The sequence below is a fragment of the Drosophila kikkawai genome, chromosome X (assembly GCF_030179895.1).
Source record: "Drosophila kikkawai strain 14028-0561.14 chromosome X, DkikHiC1v2, whole genome shotgun sequence".
Classification (NCBI taxonomy): Eukaryota; Metazoa; Arthropoda; class Insecta; order Diptera; family Drosophilidae; genus Drosophila; species Drosophila kikkawai.
Genome location: NC_091733.1, coordinates 30,423,363 through 30,444,952, shown reverse-complemented (window position 1 = coordinate 30,444,952; position 21,590 = coordinate 30,423,363). Strand labels below are relative to the sequence as shown.

The 21,590-nt window shown below is 32.1% G+C and overlaps 1 protein-coding gene across 1 annotated transcript in view; it reads right to left on the bottom strand.

Moving 5' to 3' along the window:
* The window catches only part of Pde9 (phosphodiesterase 9), a 136,997-nt gene that overhangs the window by 106,408 nt on the left and 8,999 nt on the right, over window positions 1–21,590 (bottom strand). Inside the window, exon 2 of the mRNA XM_070288729.1 lies at window positions 16,751–16,852. The gene's annotated coding sequence lies outside the window, so the exon portion shown is untranslated. The remainder of the gene's footprint in view (window positions 1–16,750; window positions 16,853–21,590) is intronic.

The following is a 21,590-nucleotide window of genomic DNA, read 5'->3' as shown; positions in this document are numbered from 1 at the left end:
ATGCTTTCATGCATAAATTTTCAGCATAATTCTATTATTTGTTAAGTTGAATAAATGCATTTATATGTGTATATTATCTTGTGCATGTTTATATGTTTATTGATTATGATTGACTAATTTAGTTGAGTGTCTGAAGTCTAGTTTTGGTCGAAGGGTTTTGCTGTTGTTGTTGATTTTGGCAATTCGTTATATTGTCGTGACCGCTATTGGTTTGATTGTGCTTTCTGTTCTTGGTTTCTGCTTTTGCTTGTGCTACTTTTGCTTTTGCATCTGATGCTTCAGCTTTTTGTCTCCCATTGTCAGCAAATTAATTGGCCAGATCCTGCCTGCTCCTACTTGCTGCTACTTGCTTGTGCCTGCTCCTGCTTGCTGCTACTTGCTTGTGCCTGCTCCTGCTTGCTCCTACTTGCTCCTGCCTGCTCCTGCCTGCTCCTGGCTTTCATCATGTCCTCTTGTCCACTTAAGTGAATATTCCAGACACAGCTCTCTCATCTCTCTGGATCACACACAATGCCACTTTGTTGGCAGGCAGGACACCGATAGGCATACATGTGACCCGTATTAAGCCATCAATGCGATACAAGCAATTTCGTTTAATTAAAACATGCCAATACATTTGCACTTCAGCCAATTATTATGATGCCAAAATGTCTGCCTAGATTCCCCTAGACTCCTTTGGGGGCAAAAAGTTTAAGCAAAAATTGAAAGCAGATATAGTAAACAAAAACTAAAAGCAAAAATAACAACTAAAAACTAAAGTCATTTAGCAAAAAAATGTAACTAAACAAATTAAGTTCCACCTTTTAATTACCAATTATTACAGCTAATTTTCCAGCAAGCATCCAAAAAGCCCCACCAAATAAAATAAAACAAAGAGAAAATCCACCATTATGGCCATTTAATCGAGTGGAAATAAAGTTCGTAAGCTTCATAAACAAGATTTAATGTGACAAAAAGGCAAATCACAGAAGGCCAAAAGGAAAGAACGAAACGAAACGAAACGCGAAACGCATTTGACAAAAATGTCAAATGGCATTTTGGGGTCTCCCCCGCAAAAGCGGCAAACGGAAATTTTCACCCTCGCGGGAAAACCTTCTCACCTTCTTTCTCCACCTCAAAAATAAAGGAAAAAGGAAAACAGAAAAAGGTATCAACTATGTCGTGAAATATCGCGGTCTAGTTACAACTTCAAGCGTTTCCTTTTTGGATTATGAAACCGTAAAAAGCGTTGCTCCCCTCTAAGCTTCATTGACTGGATTCCCTTGCTTACGTACACACACACACACACACACAAGACGCATACACATACGGACAAGTGTGTGCTGTATATGTGTGTGTGTGTGTGTGTATTTGGCAAATACTTAACACATTCACTTGCCCCGCATTTTGGTTTCTTTTCCTCTGAAATTTGACTAATAAAAGCGAGGTATATGCATGGGAAATGTATAATAAAAAAAATAAATAATAATAAATAGAAGCAATTAATAAGTAAAAAAAAATGTTTTAAATTAAGTAAACACTAACAAACTTAGCTATATAATTCCCAAGTATGAATTTAGCAGCAAAGTAATACAAAATAAATAAAAATTAAATAAAATATACAACAAAAAATATTTTATATAATAATTATAACAAATTTTAATAATAAATAATAGAAAAAAAAATAAAAAATTAAAAAAAAAAATAAAAAATTAAAAAAAAATATAAAAAATTAAAAAAAAATAATAAAAAAATTAAAAAAAATAAATAAAAAAATTTAAAAAAAAATAAAATATTATAATAATAACACATAATATTAAATATAACAAAAGAATAAATAAAATATTATAATAAGTACAAATAATTATAGTAAAATAATAAAAACAAATACATAATAATAAAAAAAAAATACATAGTAATAAAAATATACATAGTAATTAAAATATACATAATAATAAAAAATATAATAATAGAACCAATTTAGCTAAAAATTGTTGAAAGATGTGAAACTTGATTATAAATTTATGAACTTGATATGAACTCTTAAATTCCCTATGTATTTGTTTAAAATTGTTTGAATTTATTAAAATATTCAGTAAATAATTTACACGGTATTATTAAATTCATAACGATTCCCTATTTTTCGGAGCCAACCCCCCCGCCCATCCGCTGGGTTTCCCCCAAGTGTTTTGTGGTCGACACCTTTAGCGCTCATCCCAAATATTTGCACGCTGGCAATGTCAATAAAGCGGAGAAGAAAGAAAGCGGGTAACGGAAGTGAAAGAGAAAGAGAGGGGGGAAAGTGCTGGCAAATGGCGGAAACTGTGTGTGGTGTGTGTGTGTGAGAGGAAAACCCATGGAAGCTGTGTGGAAATTGTGGCAAGATGAATGCCCCAACCGACCGACGACGACGATGATGATGTGCCCGCTGGTGCGTTGGCAATTAGCGAGATCTGGAATTTAAACTCGAAATTACAGGAGGCACCTCCCTTCCATCACTCTCCAGCGATCTGATTCCACTGATATCAGGCAACGGCGACGGCAATTAATCAACGGCAATCAAACGACGACTGCGAAAATTACGCAATTGCCAAACAACAAATGCCGACAAGTTGCTATCTAAGTAGTGTCATCAATAAATGTCCCAACGATGTTGGGCACTCCATCAAAACCCACAGTAGCCACCGCCGACGATCAAAAGGGGGGACCCTTAGATACCACTAGGAAATAAAATAATATTAAAACAAAAAATATACAAAAAATAAACTAAAACAAATAATATAAAAAAAATATATATATAAAAGCTTGTAAAAAGGTGTTGTTAATCACGTTGTTGTCAATTGTCAATCGGCTTATCGCCAAATGCAATCAAATCGAAGCAAAATCAAAGCAAAATACAAAACTTAAGACATCGCGAAGAGAGAAGAGAGAGGAGAGGGGAGAGGTAGGTCTTATCGGCTAAGGGTAAGCGCCAGGCGATAAATCAATCAAATCGCAACGAAAACAAATCAAAGTCAATAATGGCAAATAATAATTAAGCTCAAGTTGATTTAATGAGCTGAGAAAATATGTAAAACGTATTAAAAAAAAATTACGTATTAAAAATATATATAACAAGAAAGCAAACTAAAGATTTTATACCCTTTTTTATATATAAAAATATATATATTTAACATTAAGTTTAAATTAGAAACTTAACTTAACTAAACCAAAAAATGCCTGAATTTCACTATGGAAAGATGTTCTATTTTAGTATTTATTAGTTTGAAAAATCTGCATATAATTTAAATCTGCATTTAATTTAAAATTAAAAATTTTAAAATGTTTGCAAATTTTTGAAAATTTTAAAATATAAAAAATAAATAATAAAAAAATTGAAATATATAATATTATTTAGAATCAACAGGTGAGTTTTTCTAACCATTTGGGAATGAAAAAAACAATTCCAAATTCTTTTAGAATTAATTCATATTATATTATATAAATTAAAAATTTTAATTTATTAAAATAATAAAAATGAACATAAAAGTGCTTTCCAAATTTAAATGAAACCATTTTTAACAAACTTATAAATGATTTATAAACATCAAGGGTATACAAAATTCCGCTTTACAAAAAGCTAACTTTTCTTGTTTATATATCAAAAACTCAAGCCTATATCATCCTCCATATATCCCACACAGAAAACAAACAATGAAACCCATTCAATATTTATGAAAAAGCCCAGCATTTCAATTAAGAACTACACATAATTGTAAGATTGTAAATTAAATTGAATGTAAATCAAAATGCAAAACTCAAAATCAAAAATGCAAAATGACAGGACAATTAGCAAGTCGCTTGTGAAAACTAATCGATGGCAATTAGAAGGAGAAGCTTTTGGCTTAAATCGCTATTATTTGCATATGATTGATAGGCCTGAAAATAAACCGACAAACACACAGAGAAAGCGATAGAGAGAGGAAAAAAAAAGGGGAAAACTGGTAGAGGCGAAAAGAGGAAAGGAGGAAAAGCGCAAAAAATGAAGACATTTACATGACAACATTGTTGCTCGTCACTGTCTCATTTGTCAGTCAGTCCTGGGTTCGTGTGTGCGAGTTTGTATTTGCATTTGTACCGCGCTGACAGTGCCTAAGCGGCCATTTTATCATGTCTTCCTTTCAACACACACCACACCACACCACACCACACCACAACACCCACTCACCCACCCACACACCGAGAGAGACCGCCTACATAACACATATGCGGCAGTTTTGATATGACAAATGATTGGTGACACATCGTGACTCACTCCATTTTATTCTCCATTTTTTTTATATCCCTTTTTGTAGGGCATTTTAGACTAGGGGTTGGCAGCAGGCCTCAATTAACACCAGACAAAACGATCTAGAATGTTTGATTTAAAGGAAACTACTCTTAGAGTATGAATGTCTAGAGGAAAAATTTGAAACTAAAATATTATCGCTTTTTATATTACATTAAAAATATCGATTATTTTGATATATCGAAATATTAAGTATCGACAGATTTTGCATTAAACTTTAAAATATTTAGAGGAAAAATATAATATTAGTAGGCCTTATAATTTATTTAAAATTTAATATATCAAAACAATAAATAATCGAAAAGTATCACAATTATCGCTTAATATCGATATTATAAATAACATAAATATATATATTTTTAAAAATAGCCAAACAAATTTTTTAAGAACAAATTAATTTTAAAAACATGTTTAAATATTTTTTTAGTGATATTTCAGAGAAAATATTTATTTATCGATATGTAGAAACGTTAAAATATCCACATATCTCAGATATAAAGCAACGTTAAAATAACGATTTATTATTTATTTTATTTTATTTTTTATTTATTTTATTTTTTATTTATTTTATTTTTTATTTATTTTATTTTTTATTTATTTTATTTTTTATTTATTTTATTTTTTATTTATTTTATTTTTTATTTATTTTATTTTTTATTTATTTTATTTTTTATTTATTTATAATTATTATTGTTTTTCTGTTTTAGGTGAAATTTTGAAAAATTCAAGGGTATGTTGGCTTTGAATTCCTGATGCCTTGCCAGCTTCTATTTTGGGTTTCCCTGTGCTTCTGCCCACCCTTTCTCTAGGCGACTCTCACTGGCCTAAACAAATAGAAAAATCCCCGCGCCAAAGGAAATCGGATTAGTGGGAGATGGAAAGTTGAAATGGGTAGAAAAAAAAAATGTAAAAATAAATAAATAACAATCAAACATAAATATTTAAAGGGCATGAAATAAAAATAAAATAGAAATTAAGAAGAAAGTTATGTTATATTTATATACCTGATCTTAAAAGATATATATATTATACTGTTAATATTTTCCAATTTGCTTTAGAAAACCCCTAGGTTATATTTAAAGATATTCTTCTCTCTCTCTAGGCAATATATAAATTTAATATATATTACTTTTTAGAGCTTGTTTTCGCCATTTGCTTGTTTATGATATATCAAAGAAAAGTCCCTGTCATCTTCATTTCATAAGAATATAGAGCCGCAAACACACAACTAGCAACTAGAATTTCCATGAACATTTTTCTTACTTCACTTGCAGCAGGACAACAACATATGGAAAAGTAGAGAAAAGAAGAAACTTGGGGGGGGGGGAAGAATTCATGGAAAAACTCGGGGAAAAACTCAGGGAAAAACTTGGGGGAAAAACTCTGAACTGAATGCAAAAGGAAGCTTTTATGCTCTCATATCCGTGTGGCATATCGCCTTTGACCTTTTACGTTTATATTCAGTGTCACATGCCAGGACCGGACCAAATGGGGATGCAGGACACACACATCACCTATATGGTACGGTTTTATTTTCTTTTTTTTTATTTTTTCGATAGAGAGAGGAGAGTCCTTTTGGCTGATATTGATGATGGTCAGATACCGTTGCAACAACTCTTGCAACTTTAATGGCGGCTTAATTAAGTTAGTCGGCGGAAATTATTGAATTTTACATGAGTGCATTTTCGATTTAATTAAAGAGAGAGAGAGAGAGAGAGAGAGAGGAGGGGGTGGCAAAGGGATATATCGCGAATATCGAACAGAGGCAGCTGACGATACACAAAGTAAAGTAATTGGATTGCGATCAGTATTTTCGAGGGAAAAAAATTGGTTGAAAATATATGGTAAATATGAAAAATATTTTAAGGCAAGGTTTATTGGAATATTTATGTAATTTAAATACTATAAGTAATAATTTATTGTTTTAGTATATAACAAAAAAAATAGGTATTTAATGCTCGACCTACAAACAGTTAGCGCTCCAGACTCTCAAGGTAAGCCTTGGTCAAGAGCAAGCACTGCAGGTAGAGGGAGGTGGCTGAGAGTGGGTGTGGGAGATATGGCCATGAATTAAGCCCAGGTGCAGTAGTGGTAATGGAAATGGCCTTGCCGGCTCGGGAATCAATTCCCGGCCACAAAATGAATCCAAGAGCAGGCCCATCGGCACAACAGGTGGCATAAGTGCGTATCTTCTTCATCATCATCATCATCATCATCTCTCTCTCTCTTCCAATTCCATACATACATTTCTCATTCGAAATTTGGCAATCCAAATTCCGGATGTTGGTCACTGGACACACTGGTTCTGAATGCTAATCTGAATGCAACTGCCAAGCCTATAGCCACCTTCGATTTCTGGAATCTGTAATGGAAAAGCCGCCGTATCGAGTCAGGCAACCGCAAGCCGCATGCGAAATGCGTAGATGAACCAACAGGCTAGGTTTGTCCTTTAATTTATGATTCAAGTTTGTGGAAAAGCAGTAGTTTATTATGAAAATATAAAAAAATATACTAATAATGATTTTTAAAATATTTTAGAAAATACATTTAACCCATTAATATAATTTATTATATACTTGGAATGTAAAACAAGCCTATAAACTAACACAAATGGCTAAATAAGTATGTAAAGTGTTAATAATGATGGATTTTCCCAGAGAATGTTTAAGAAATAAATACAAAATTAAAGCTCCAAACTACAAATTTTACATTTTTATTAATGAAAAATGAAATACATATAAAATGATAATTACCAAATTATTAAAAATACAATTAACTTAGCAACGAAATTTAAAATTGCAATTAAAAAATATTTTAAAATAATGTTTGGCTTTAAATAAATAAAAAATAGAAAAGAATTAAAAAAAAATAAAATAAAACAAAATATTTAATATAAAAATATTATATTCCAATACTTTAATTAAATATAAAATTGGTAAAGACTTCAAATGTTAAATCAAACCTTTAAGATTAGGTTTATTTCATAAAAAAAAAATAATAAAATAAATATAAATACAGAAAGAAATAAAATAATGTACAACTATGAAATAATAAATAAAAATATTACATAAATAAATAATTAATAAACTGAGAATTGCGCTTAAAAGTAGGCAAGGACCTGTGCTGCCTCCCAAAAAATTTCACACATAATATTCTCCACCTAGGAAATGCACAATTTAATTACAAAAACGAAAATGGAGCTTGGCACACACTTAATAAGGACAACGATAGCAAGGACCTAGGCAATGCGATGCCAATTGGAGTCAACAAGTCAAGTTGGCGCAGACAAGCACCGCAACGACCTCCAATTAGAAATAGTTAGCTATTTGCTTGCACTTGTGAGGGTGTGTGTGTGTGTGTAAGGTGTAAGGTGTATGGTGTGTGGTTTGTTGTGTGTTTCCAGGGGAATTGTGTGAAATTTAGCACGCCACATATACTACACAGGGAGATACCGATTTATGCCCCAACAAGGACTCAGAGGAGCAGAAAAGGAGCTGAAAAAAAGGAGCTAAAAAAGGTGCCACAGTTTCACCTTTGCGCCATATTTATGTTTGGCACAACACACACACACACACACACACATAGAGAGAGAGAGGACAACCTTTGCACGCGGTGACGTTGCTTTTGACCTAGTAAAATGCAACAGCGTTAAAGTCAAAGTGCAATGTTGTTGCTGCTGCCTCTGCCTGGCTGTAACAAATGCAATCGCTGCCACCAGCAACAACCACCCCCAAAAACCAGCCCTATATGCACCACATACCCCGCACACCCTACACAACCTACACACCACACCCCACTCCCACACAGTGGTTGCAAATGACAGCAAATGCATAAGACAGACAAAGGAAAGTAAGTCCCTTTTCGCCATCCTAAATGCTTCTCTCTTAGCTTTTCCTTGCCTTTTCTCCTTCCTTTCCCTCTCCCCTCCCCTTCCTTTTTGCTATGCATAATGTCACCGCGGACTTATGGATGGAAAATCAAGGAAAACTTCAAGTTTTAATTCACAAAAACAAACGACAGAAATATATGGAATATGTCAAAGACAAACCTTAATATATTTAAAGAAAATTAATTGAAAAAATATATAGAATTTGGGAGTATATAAAAACAAAATTAATAACAAATATTCAATTTGTAAAAGAACTTTAATTAATAATTATAAAACAAAACGCTTCTAAACCTATTAAAATGGTAATAAATAAAAAATAATTATTTGGCAGTATGAAAAAATTATTAATTAAATTTATAATAAATAAAAAAATAGTGAAACAAATAACCAAGCATTAAAAAATGTAAATTACATAATAAAATCATTCCTTTAAAAACCAATAATTAAATCCAATATTTTTTTAATACCAATAATTTAGTATAATTATCACCCCCTTTTTAACCGATTTCCACAGTCTTTTAAAGGCCCTGCTTGGCCTAGCCTGATCTTCAATGTGGCACTAACTAACTAGTTAGACCCTATGACTAACGGTTTGTCCGGGTCCTGGGCCTGTTGGAGCAGCATATATGCAAATTTAAAAATGCATTACATGTGAGTGTTTCCACCGCCGTCGAGTGGGTCAGATACATATAGCAGAGAGACTAAGGTAAGGCAAGGCAAGGGCCAAAAAAAAAAAAAGGAATAAATAAAAAAAAAAGGAGAAGGCAAAAAACAAGGCCACTTTCTGTGTGTGTGTGTGTGTGTGTGTGGGAAAAACTAAGGAAGAATCCGGGGTAAGCGCTCCTAAGGCAGCAACCCTGACACAATGCAATGAACTTTAAACCCCACACAAATGTTTGACTTGGCCAAATGTTTACCCATGTCAAGCGCCAAAAAAAAAAAACGAAAAAACCGAAAAACAAAAGCCAAACAAAATATTATTCATTATGAAAATGTCCATGTCTGAAAATGAAAATGTTAAAGGGTAGGAAAATTTTTCCTAGGGAGCTGGAGAAAAAATCCTAAAAGGAGCCATTAAAAATAAATTATAAGTTGCAAAAAAGAAACGACTAAAAACTGTATAAAAACTAGTTTTATTAAAAAAAAAAACACGTTTACGCAGCGTTTTTAAAGCAGAAAATATTAAATATTAAAAACTGTATATTTTATAAATTTTCTAAAAAATAAAAAATAATCTGCAAAATAAAACAATAACTTAGCTGCATTTTCCCCCCAAAGGTAAACCGTTTTTCTCGCTCCCAGCGACGCAAGAAACAATTATGTTCAACTCTTTGTTTTGCTATTCAACTATGATATATATATATTTTTTATATATTTTATATAGCATACATTCTCGCTGTCAAAACCACAACAGAGCAGCAGCAGCAGCAGCAGAAAATCTTTGATAACATAAACTCAATTAACAAACAAACATGGCCAGGAGCTGCTGCCACACAGAACACACACTTTGACATGTATTAAAATACCTTTTCTGCATGTCCAGCCAGGACATGGCAAAAATTAACCAGAACCGGGGCTACTATATCCTTGAATGTGTCGGAATTAGTCCTGTGTGTTAAAGTGTGTCCGCAATTAATGCTGTCACTTGTGTTTCACCTGACACAACAAATGACCAACAAAGGCCACAAAGAGGCTTTACCTAAAATAAAATTAATATAAGGCACAAAAAGGATAGAGAAAATCAAGTGAAAATCAAGTGAAAATCAAGCAAAAATTAGGTATATTAAATAAACAATAATATGCTTTGTTATTTAATTAAAATGTATGAAAAAACACAGAAACAATCACAAAAGTTGAGCAAAAACCACGTATACACCGTGTGTGCTGCAGCCCTATTATATTTAATTTAGAATGAAACCAAAAATATGTAAGCACAACTATGAAATAAAGTGGAAATCAGAACTTGCTGCTCCTTTGATAAATATTTTCCCCAGAAATTGCCATAGAAATTTCTCATTTCCAGTCCCAAAAACCAAAAAAAAAAAAAAAAAAAAATACTCCCCTAGTTACACACACACGGTTAAGTAAACAAAAGTCAAAGGCACACACACACACTCACATATTTGCTGCATTCTGCATTTTCCTTTTAGCCCCCTTGGAAATTTCTCCGCCTACGCTTTCCCTTTTTTGCTCTTCTCTCTGGCTCCATTTTTTAGTGTTTTATTATTTTTTTGTTTGTTTTGCAGCTGTAGCAGCATTATTCACAATCAAATGGCCGGATGATGATAGAGAGATTGCATCTCTCTATGTGGCACAAAAATTGCGCATACGCAATGTTGTGTCACCGGCAGAGATAGCTATCAACAGTGCACACACACACACAAACCGTAGTATACATTTATGCATTTCAATTGTTCATGATGAGCGGGCACAGAGAAACAACAACAAAAGAACAGAGAATAAAAAGCAGTAAAAACAAACCAACTGTGCAATAAAATATTTTGAGGAAAAATCAACGCCAAACGAACACACGAAAAAAAAGAAGAACAGAATGCACAGACATCTCAAAAAGGTAAACACACAACAGGAAAGGAAACTAAAAGAAAATTGGTTACGACGGGGAGATAGCCAGTAGTTAAATTTAAAAATAATTTATTAAACATTTAATATTATTCATAAAAAATAATAATTAAAAATGTTAAATAATATTCAAAGTTAATATTATTCATAATAAAAAATAATTAAGAATGTTAAATAATAATCCAAATATATTTGGTATAAAAATATATAAAAATCTCAAAAACGTAAACACCACAAAAAAAACTAAGAAAATATATAACAACTAAATTATATTTATATTTTTATTCTCTTCAATTATGTAGTTAGTATAATATTTGTACTTTCAATATAAACACAAGATATTCACAACACCCACACACACTTATAAATTCCCCTTGAATATCATCTGTCATTTTGCTGGCAAGAATCAACGGCGGAAAATCAGTGAAAGTACAGAGAGAAGGAGGTAGAGAGGGGAGCCACGGCAGTCAGGGGGGGGGGAACCCTGTCGCAAAACCAAAATGCAAAACGTGACTTTTCCCCGAGCCGTCGACTGAGGCGCTAACTGCCAGACTTGCTGACTACGGCGGACAGGGAGACGGACACAGAGACGGATAGAAAGAGAGGGAGAGAGAGAGAGAGAGAGTGACTCGGCGAAAGGGGCTGCCAGTTTTATAAATTTGTTTGCCTTTCCTCGTTCGCGCGGTCTTGGCAATTATTAGCGGGGCAAGTCAACAAGCCACACACACACACACCCACACACCGGGAGAAACGGGAGTGGGATACGGGATACCCATCAGCAGCTCTTTGCTAGCTTTAATGGACCTCGATCGAAATACATTCAATATAAAAATTCTATTGCTTTTTCACTTACCTTTTTTCTTATCTCCGTTTTTTTCTCCATCTTCGTCATTTTCGTGTTGATTCGGAAATTAAAAATAACACTCACGAATTTACTTCTTTCCTTTCTTTTCCTTCTTTTACTTAATAAAAAAATTACATACACAAACAATACGCCAATGATCTCTGCCATAATTAATAGGCATTGCCCTTATATATTCGCTTGATTTTTTACACGCACACGCAGTTGTGGCAGCAGCAGCTCGTCACAGTTTTACTTTTTGGCGAAATTCTCCGATCTCCTTTTTCTATTCTGTTTCGCAGCTCTCTCTCTGCTACAGGAGCAGTTGTTGCACATCCATACATGCACAAATACGCTTTGACTCCTACACATACATACACGCATGTGTACAGTTGCTGCAGCGTCTGTCCACGGGAGTCTCAGTTTTTTTTCTTGCCCCCAGGAGTCTCAGTTGTTTTATATCAGTTTTGGTGGCTTTATTTATATATTAAACTTGAGAACTGTTTTAAAAATGTCTTATTTTTAGGACGGATAAAGTTATTTATTAATTTCACTTCGAAATTTGTTCAAATAATGATTTTTTCGCATTCCGTTTCCCACTTTCGTAGTTCCAATTGCCGGCAGAAGCTCCGCTCACTTCACATTTCTATAAATCTGTTCAAAATGCACTTTTTTTATGTGTTTTTCATTGTTGATCCATAAAACGGAGCTAGTTTAACTGATTTATTTGTTTTTGAGGTATAATTATATGTTTTTTCCCGACTAGAAACGATGTTTTTCAGCAGCAGCAGCGCGGCTCAACTTTTCACTCCGCCAAAATGGTTTTTCTTCTGTTCCTTTTACCTTCGCTCTTCTTTCTTCGGCGCTGCCATTGGCCCAGATTTTTACTGGCGTAGAGAGCGGAGAGCGGTGAGCGGAGAGCGCGTGGTGCAAGCCAAGATCTGAACGATTTCCAGTGGCGAAGCGAGAGAGAGCGAGGATGAAAGAGAAGAAGAAGAAGATGGCGGAGTGAAAAGTTGTGCCGTGCTGCTGCTGCTGAAAATAACGTTTTTAGTTGGAAAAAAACGCTGAACAATACCTAACAAACAGTTAAAACAGTTAAACTAACTCCGTTTTATAGATCAACAATGAAAAACGCATTGAAAAAGTGAATTTTGAACAGATTTATAGAAATGTGAACTGAGCGAAGCTTCTCCCGGCAATTGGAACTACGAAAGTGGGAAACGGAATGCGAAAAACAGTAAATTGTACAAATTTCGAAGTGAAATTAATAAATAACTTTATCCGTCCTAAAAATAAGACATTTTTAAAACAGTTCTCAAGTTTAATATATAAATAAAGCCACCAAAACTGATATAAAAAGCTGAGACTCCCGGGGTCAAGAATAAAAAACTGAGACTCCCGCGGACAGACGCTGCAGCAACTGTACACATGCGTGTATGTATGTGTAGGAGTCAATGCGTATTCGTGTATGTATGGATGTGCAGAAACTGCTCCTGTGGCAGAGAGAGCTGCGAAACAGAATAGAAGAAGGAGATCGGAGAATTTCGCCAAAATGTAAAACTGTGACGAGCTGCTGCTGCTACAAACCGTTATTAAAGTAATAACTGTAAATAAAAAGTGTTTTAAAGTGCGTGTATAAAATCAAGCGAATATATAAGGGCAATGCCTATTAAATATGGCAGAGATCATTGGCGTATTGTTTGTGAGAGAGACGAATATACAGAAGGAAACGGAAATAAGCAAAACAGGTAAGTGAACAAACAATAAAATTTGTATATTGAATGTATTTTGATCAAGGCCTATAAAAGCTTTTATAGCAAAGCAAGTTATTGGGAAATATAATTTTTAATGAGCCTTCATATATCATTTAAATGGTATATTTCATATTTCTTTGCTATTTTTCAAAACATTCTCGCGATTGCTAAAAAAAATTATGAATAGCAACCAACAATCCTGATTCAGATTCTCATTCATCCGGAGCTCTCTACGGTTTCATGTGCAGCTCCTGTTTCATGCATATTTATTTCTTTATTTATTTATTTGTTTATTTATATCGCTTTCTCGCTCACTCAGCTCTCCCTGGCATATGTATTCGGTTAATTGAAATTGATTTCTCGCTTTTTGGGGGCAGTGATATGTATGTATGTACATATATATGTGTGGGCGGGGGAGCAACACCTGGACAGAGACTGAGACTCTCATAAAAATCAATTTCAATTTTTAGCTAACTGTAAAGCTAAAGTGCATAATATTTCTTTAAAAGGAGATAAGGGAAGAAAGGTCCTTGTGTAACGGTTGATAGCAAAAAAAAAAATCTTAAATATTTTTTGGGTAAAAAGTTTAATGAAAAATATCGATATTTACGCATTTTAGTTGTTAATATATGCTTAAAATTCCACTTTTTTAAATATATTTAATTTAAGACAAAAGATATGGTATTAAACAATTAAATTCGGTTACTTTTATATATAAATAATTATAAAATATTAACTAAAATTGAATATAGGTATACTAGTATTTTGATAGATATCCCATTTATCGATGTCCATTTGATATCAATTCAATTTCTATAATATCTATCGATATATTTAGGCCATCTCTAATTGAAACATTGTAAAGCTAAAGCTGAAAATCGCGCTGCGACTTTGAAAGGGGCCTGTACTTTTCGGGTGGAAACCTTTGGGTTTGGGAAAACTTGAAGTAAAACCGCAAGCTAACCGAGTTGGAGTGCGGGTGGTCCTCAGCTGGGAGGCGGCGGCGGGCGTTGCCCAGGTGGGTGGTGCTGCTTTTCAGGTGGACTGAGTAGGGGGGTGTTGGTGGTGCATTCGAAGTGAGTTAAACCGCAGGAACCGCTGACCTGCTTACTTGAGTGCTTGGACACAAAGTGGGGGCCACTGTTTGTGCTTGTTTGTGTGCGTGCAACATGCAACACCCCATCATTCTGCACTCCTGCAACGCCCCCCCTCTTTCGACCAACAACAGTTGGCTGTGACGTCAATGAACACGCAAACCCCGAACAACAATGCAACAGACACAGGGCGCCGAGAGAACAACAGCAACATTGTACAAAAGACAACGACAACACAATGGCGCAAAACTTCAGTGCAATGCTATGACAAATGATTAAATACTGGGGTAAAAAAAGGAAACAACAAAATAAAAAAAAAAATAAAAATAGGGGAAAAATAACAACAAAACAATGCCAGTTTCGCTTAAAGTTCTCCCTCGTTTACCTTTAGCAAAACTTGACGAAAACTTCAACTACTCGGAGTTCCCTTTTTCTCTGGCTTTGAAATAATTAAAAAAAATAAAACAAGAAAAACACTTTAGAACAAATGATAAGAAGTTCTGGATTTTCAGGGAAATCAATAATTAATGGGGCCAAAATATTTAAAATGTAATAATATATTTTGTAGGAGTATTTAAACTTATTAAATAAATTTGAATATTTTTGGCCTCGAATTGTGGCAAAAAGGGTTTTATTTTAAAATTATTAAACTTAAGCTTACAAGAAAAACAATAATTAGAAGACACAGAGAAATTGATAAATTTAAATATAATTTTTTTAAGCATTGATTTGTCGTAATTAGAGATTATTCAATAATGCCCAATAATGGCTAAATTAAAAGTTTAATTAAAAAAATTTAAATAAACTTCCTTAACAAATAAAAATAAAAAATATGAATAAATTCAAACTTATCAAGATAGAATTTAAAAAAAATGTAAATATTAAATTTTAAATTTTGCTAGACAAATAAATTAATATATAAAATTTATAAAATAACTATTAATTAATAAATTAAAATTTAAAATTAATAATGTAGAAAATAAGATTTTAAGCTTGAAATTTTAAACAAAATTAAACAAAACTGAAATACTTGAGTTTAAATATCAAATAATAATAATAATATTATAGTGTATTTTTTTTTTATACTCAAATTGTTTACCATTACCTTTGTGTTTATTTTCAATTTAAATAATTGTTTAGACACATTCCAACTTTATCTAAATCAAGATTGTCATCTCTCATTGTCAAAAGGAGGACTGAAGACTTAATCAGACGCGTATATATTCGAAAACGCCCTTGATAAATGGGTATTATTAAGGTGCATTAACACCCTGCCCCGCCTGCCTGTTATTGTCGCAACAAATATGTCAAACGCTGGTTTTACTTACTTAACGTATGCATTAGCTGAACTTAATTAATTACTTACCGACTCTGTCGGCGAGCAATTACACAGAATCAGTTCGAAGAGGGAAACGGCGAGATATAGGAAGAAAGAGAGGGAGAGAGAGATGGAGAAAGTGAGTGAGAGGTGTTTAACCGCAAAACTCAATTTAACTGCTGGTCGAAATGCTGGCGGTGAACCGTCAACCCGAAGACGACTTTGACGCCAGAAACTTGGCTTTAAGAAAGACTTTCTGGCAGATATTAGAGTTCGATTTGTGTATTTGAGTGTATTTAAAATTAAGCACAGGTGGAAAAATCAGGAGAATCATAAAATAAACAAAAAGAAGTGACTTAAAAAATCTTTACAAATATTTGTATGTAAAAGCAATAAATACAGAAAAAAAGATGATCCAAAATAGAAATAAAATATTAATATATATAAAATGGTATATTATGTTTTATATTTTGTATTAAACAAATTTTTAAATTTCTATATCCAACTTAACAATAACAATATTTTCGATATAATATTAATATATATCAAAGGGGTGAATATTGCAGGTGAAACATTTTTTATTTTATTATTATCTATTTTAAATATTGTTGTATTATCATGAATTAATTTAAATTTAAATTAATAAATTAAATTCAAATAAAATAATACAATTGAAATTTATTAATTTAAATTTAAATTAATTCATAAGCATAAAAAAAATAATACTTAAAATAAAAATAAATCCTAAAATTCTTTAAAATAAGATTTTACAAATATTTAAAAAGCAAATTTAAACTATTTATACGTACAAGTTTTTTTAAAATTTAAAATAAAAATGTCTTCACTTACTCTGAAAAATGAAAAATTTATATATTTTATATTATCATATCTCATATATTATATATTCCACAATAGCCATTAAATCTCTCTTGTAAACTGTAAACAAATAGTTGACTCTGACTCACCCTTCAAGTTGTTGTTTGCCAAGATAACATCTTTTTCTGTTCGCTGACAAAAAAAAAAAAAAGAAATAATAATTGATAAGCGTCCCCCTCAAGGTGATAGAGCTGAAACAAAATAAAAAAAAAATATATGTATACAAAAAGAGATTACAACAGGCGGCAACAAGTGTGTGCAAATTGGTATCGATTCTGTTTGATTAATTGTTACAGCCAATCGAAAATGTAAACAATATGTTAACAGCCTGATTATCGCGCTTCGATATGTGCATATATAACAAATACATATACATATATGTTATGGGGGTGTCTGGTGCAGGTGATCGGGGAAAATGGGAAATGTAAATGGCAAGGCCTCTATTATGGTTGTGTAGATAATACTAAACAAAAGCAGGGAGCAGAAACAATAAGCCTAAAAAACATTAAAAACAAAATATATATAAAAAAAAATATACAAAAAAAAAAAAGAAAAATATATAGAGAAAAATTAGAGAGAAATATAAAGAGAAGAAGAGAAAAGAGTAGAGAAAAACAAACTCATAGCAGGCGAGTATCGTGGCACTCGCCGGCGTAATTAAAAAAAAAAAAAATTCTTATCAATTTCAATTTCAATTGTTAATTGTTGTGGCCTCACTCCAGCGTTCAGGTATCTATATCTATTGTACATAAATTTATATGGGCCCAGCCCATAGAGATACTGTGGGTTTTATATGAGGAATATAATGGGGGACGCCAGCAGCGCCAGTTCAGGATCGATAAAAAACCCCAAAAAAAAATTCCCCCTTTGAAAAATACAGTAAGCCCCAGGCCAGGGAGTTCTCTAAAGTACAATTTTTGTACAGATATCATCAAACCTAAATATTTCAGTTCAATTAACTCGAAATAACTGAACTAACCTGAGCATTGAGGGAGAGCACACAAAAGGGTTTATTGTAAATGGCAAAATTGTTCCTTTTGTGAGTTGCACTTTCCACAGAAATCGAGGGAGTTTAAGAGTTGGAATTACAACGAACAAAATGCCAGGCCAGATCATAATGTTTGTCTCACTTCCAACAAACCAAGGTAAATAGCAAAATAGTCGTCGAGTTGGTAACTATAATGCACTTGGAAAAAGCTCTATTAAATTTGCTAAAAAAATTTAGTTATATTTAAAACCATTTAATTTTAACAGGAAATTAAAGAAAAATAGAATAATTTAATATAAAAAATTAATATAAAAAATAGATATATATATATAATAAATTAATTTTAAATATAACCGATATAAATTGCAATTTTATTTGCAAATTTTCCGATATACATAAGACTTACTGTATTTCTTATGTATATCGAAAAGTAAAACTTGCAAATAAAATTTAGTTATCCATAAAAATGGTATTCAAAATTGTGATTCGTGCGAAAAATCCATATGGTATGATAATATCTATATTTTATCGTAAAATTCGATATTTTTCAAGATTTTCGATATGAAATTAAATAATTTTCCCTTAAAAGATAGCTACATTCCCTGCTTCCAAAGTTTTCCAGCTTCTGTTGTGTGGATATTAAAGCACCCCCATTTTTTGACAGTGTAGAACAGGCAGAGGAGAGGAATATTAGGATCCTTGTCTTTGGGTACCAGCCCCAGACCTCAATCGCATCCCCGAGGCTAGCAAATTGAGCTGGATGTTTTCACTTGCCATTTCCGGACTGCAACAACAAACCGCAACACACACACACACACACACTGGCACACTCTATAACCAGACATACACACACTGACATACACAGACAGGAAGGAAAAATAAACTTTTCGAAAGGAAGGACATGCCATTGTACGTTGGTATCCTGTTGTTGTGGCCAAAGAAGAGGAGTCGAATGGCATGCGAACTCGTTTTCATTTTCCATAATTACTATCATCATTTGGTTCTGCTTCTGGTCGTTGTTATTGGCAGAGCTTATCGCATATATAAATATATATATATATGTATTTATAACCGGGCAGTGCAAATTGTGGGGATATTAGGTTAATTCAAAGGCGTTGCCAAGCAAAAGGATTCCGATTATCAAACAGAAACTGTAATTTAGAGCTAAGCATGTTTGGGTAAAATTAACTTGAAAAGGTTTATGAATAATTGGGTGAAATAATTAAATGTTTCTGGAATTTATAAAGATCCAAATAATATAATTAAATGTTAATGGAATTTATTTTCAAATAATTGGGTGATATAGTTAAATATATTTCTTTAAAAGAATAAAATTACTTTAAAACAAGCTAAATGATTTTAAAAATTATTAATTCATGTTTTAAATATTATTTTAAATTTTGTTTAGTTGGTTTTAAATTTAAATTTAATATAATATAATTATTAATTATAATTGGTAGGTAAAACATAAATATGGTTTTATGTTGTAAAGATTTTTTTAATATAGTTTTAGCTGTTTTTGAATTTTAAATAGTTAATAGAAAATACTAAATTACACAAAATAATTTTAAAAAATATATAAACAATTTGTATAGTAATTAATTTATTTTGAATTTATTTTTATCTGTTTTAAGTTGCTTCTACTTAATCTTATTTGATTTAATTAGTTGTTTTATTTTTTATTTTTTTAACGGCAATGAGGCGTCTCGATGTCACACTTGGCAATTTTCGTGCCAAGGCACTTGTGTTGTCTGTCCATGTTGTGCATTTTAAAGCTCTGGAGATTCGGAATTATATTCGGTATATAGGTATTATACAACTCCGATCCGAGAGCGGCACGCGACTTTGTGACTTTGCGCCTGCGCATTTGAATATACAATTTAAAAAAAAAGACCAAAAATCGAGCGAGTTATTTCACTGCAAAATGCCAGTCATGTAGCGACGTCAACTGTCTGCTATTTATTTATTTATTTTTTTCAGCCGTTGACAAATTGAGCCGAAATGATAAAGCAAGCGTTGAGGTGTTAGCTTCTTTATTTTATTACTTTTTTTTTTTTCGTCTCAGCCGAATTCCCGTGTGTTTTTCATTGTTAATGATCACAATAAATTCAGCGTCCGCATGTGTGATCCATCTTATACATGTGCCAGACGACTTCTGGGTTTTACACTGTGAGAAATTAATTAATTTAATAAATTTTTAGTTATTTTAAAATTTTTAATTTGTCAAAACTAAATTACTTTTTGTTAAACTTTTCTGTCTGTTTTTTTAACTGTTTATAATTATTAAAAATTGTTAAATCTTTTTTTTTTAATTTAGTATATTTATATTTTATATATTTATATTTTATATATTTATATGTTATATATTTTTATTAATTTATAAAATGTCATATTCTTAAAAACTCCTAACCTTAAGATTCAAATTAGTTTCCCATTTAATAAAAATGAATAATTAATTTATTTTTTATTAAATATTTTTTTATTATAAAATATTTACTTATTACTATATATTTTTTGATTAATATTCACTTATTATTCTCTCAGTGCAAATATTTGATAATAATTATATTTTGTTGGCGACAAAATCGTTTTGGCCAAGTGCTAATTGGTTAGTTAAAGAGACGTCGATATATATTGAGTAATACCGATCGGGGCACGGATCTCTTTCAGCCGAAACCATTATCTGTTTGCTTAGTTTTTTTTTTTCGGGCTGTTTGTGTGGCACAAACAATGCGCGAAATAAAAAGAAATATAAGATCCCCATGGCATGGCATTTGGCCCAAATTAAGTTCTGTTCAAACAGAACCGACATATAGAACCTGTTATTCAAAAGCTGTTGACAACTTGTTGCCATCGGGCAAATAGCGCCAACAACATGGCCCAAGAATGCCAGAGAGAGAGAAGGAGAGGGAGGCAGATCACCTGTTGCCACCTCCCACATTAACCGTATATCTGAGATCCGTATCTAGTATCTGTATCTTTAGCCTGCACTTGGGCCAAGAAGAGTCTCCGTGTCGGCGGCTTTGAAGCCAAAGGGGTAAACATTGAAAAGAACAATAAACAAAGTCCTCCTCATCTTCATTTAACTCATTTTCAACAATTCGTGACATTCGGTAAATATTTACACCTTCATTTCGGTCAAATTTTGGATCTAGGGAATATGTTTATTATTATTTTAATATATTTTTTTTAAACAAAGAAATGCTGAGAATGGTTTATTGCATTTAAAGATCTTTAAGATTAAATGTTAAATTTATTTAGAAATAAATTACTTAACTTAAAAATTGTTCAATGGATATAAAGATCATTTATCTACTTTTTAAATTTATTTATTGCCTTAAAATTGTTAATTTAACTTCTAAATTTTATATTGTCTTCAAAGATCATTCATCTACTTTTTTAATTGCCTTAGAATTGATCATTTAACGTATTAATTAATATTTATTGACACCTTAATTGATCATTAATATTAATGATGACTCGTAAAACGAAACTGGATTTATGTTTCACTTTATGGCGGTGATAAAATGATTAATGCTTATTTTTTAAGCATGCAACTAGGAATATAAAATATAGAAATTAAATTAACCAAATCTCCAGACATTTTACGACGCAAATCTATTTTGTTTGTGGACTAAACTTATATCCAGTTCAAATTTAATTCGCAAACAGGGCCAACAGCCATGAAGACGACGACAACGACAATTGTTTGATAAAACGTTATCGCACTTTTGGGGTCTCTGACACTCGAATGACACCCTGCGGCCTCGTAGAGTTTAGTTCTAAATTTAGAATTCATTTTTTGTCAGTTCATCGAAGCGTTACTTTAATTTTATTTTTATTTTTCACACCCAAAAATTGGTATTTACTGTTTTTTTAAGTCAGCTTGTCTCTTCTTTGACTTAATTTTGGCAGCACGTGCAACTTGCACTTGCAGCCGG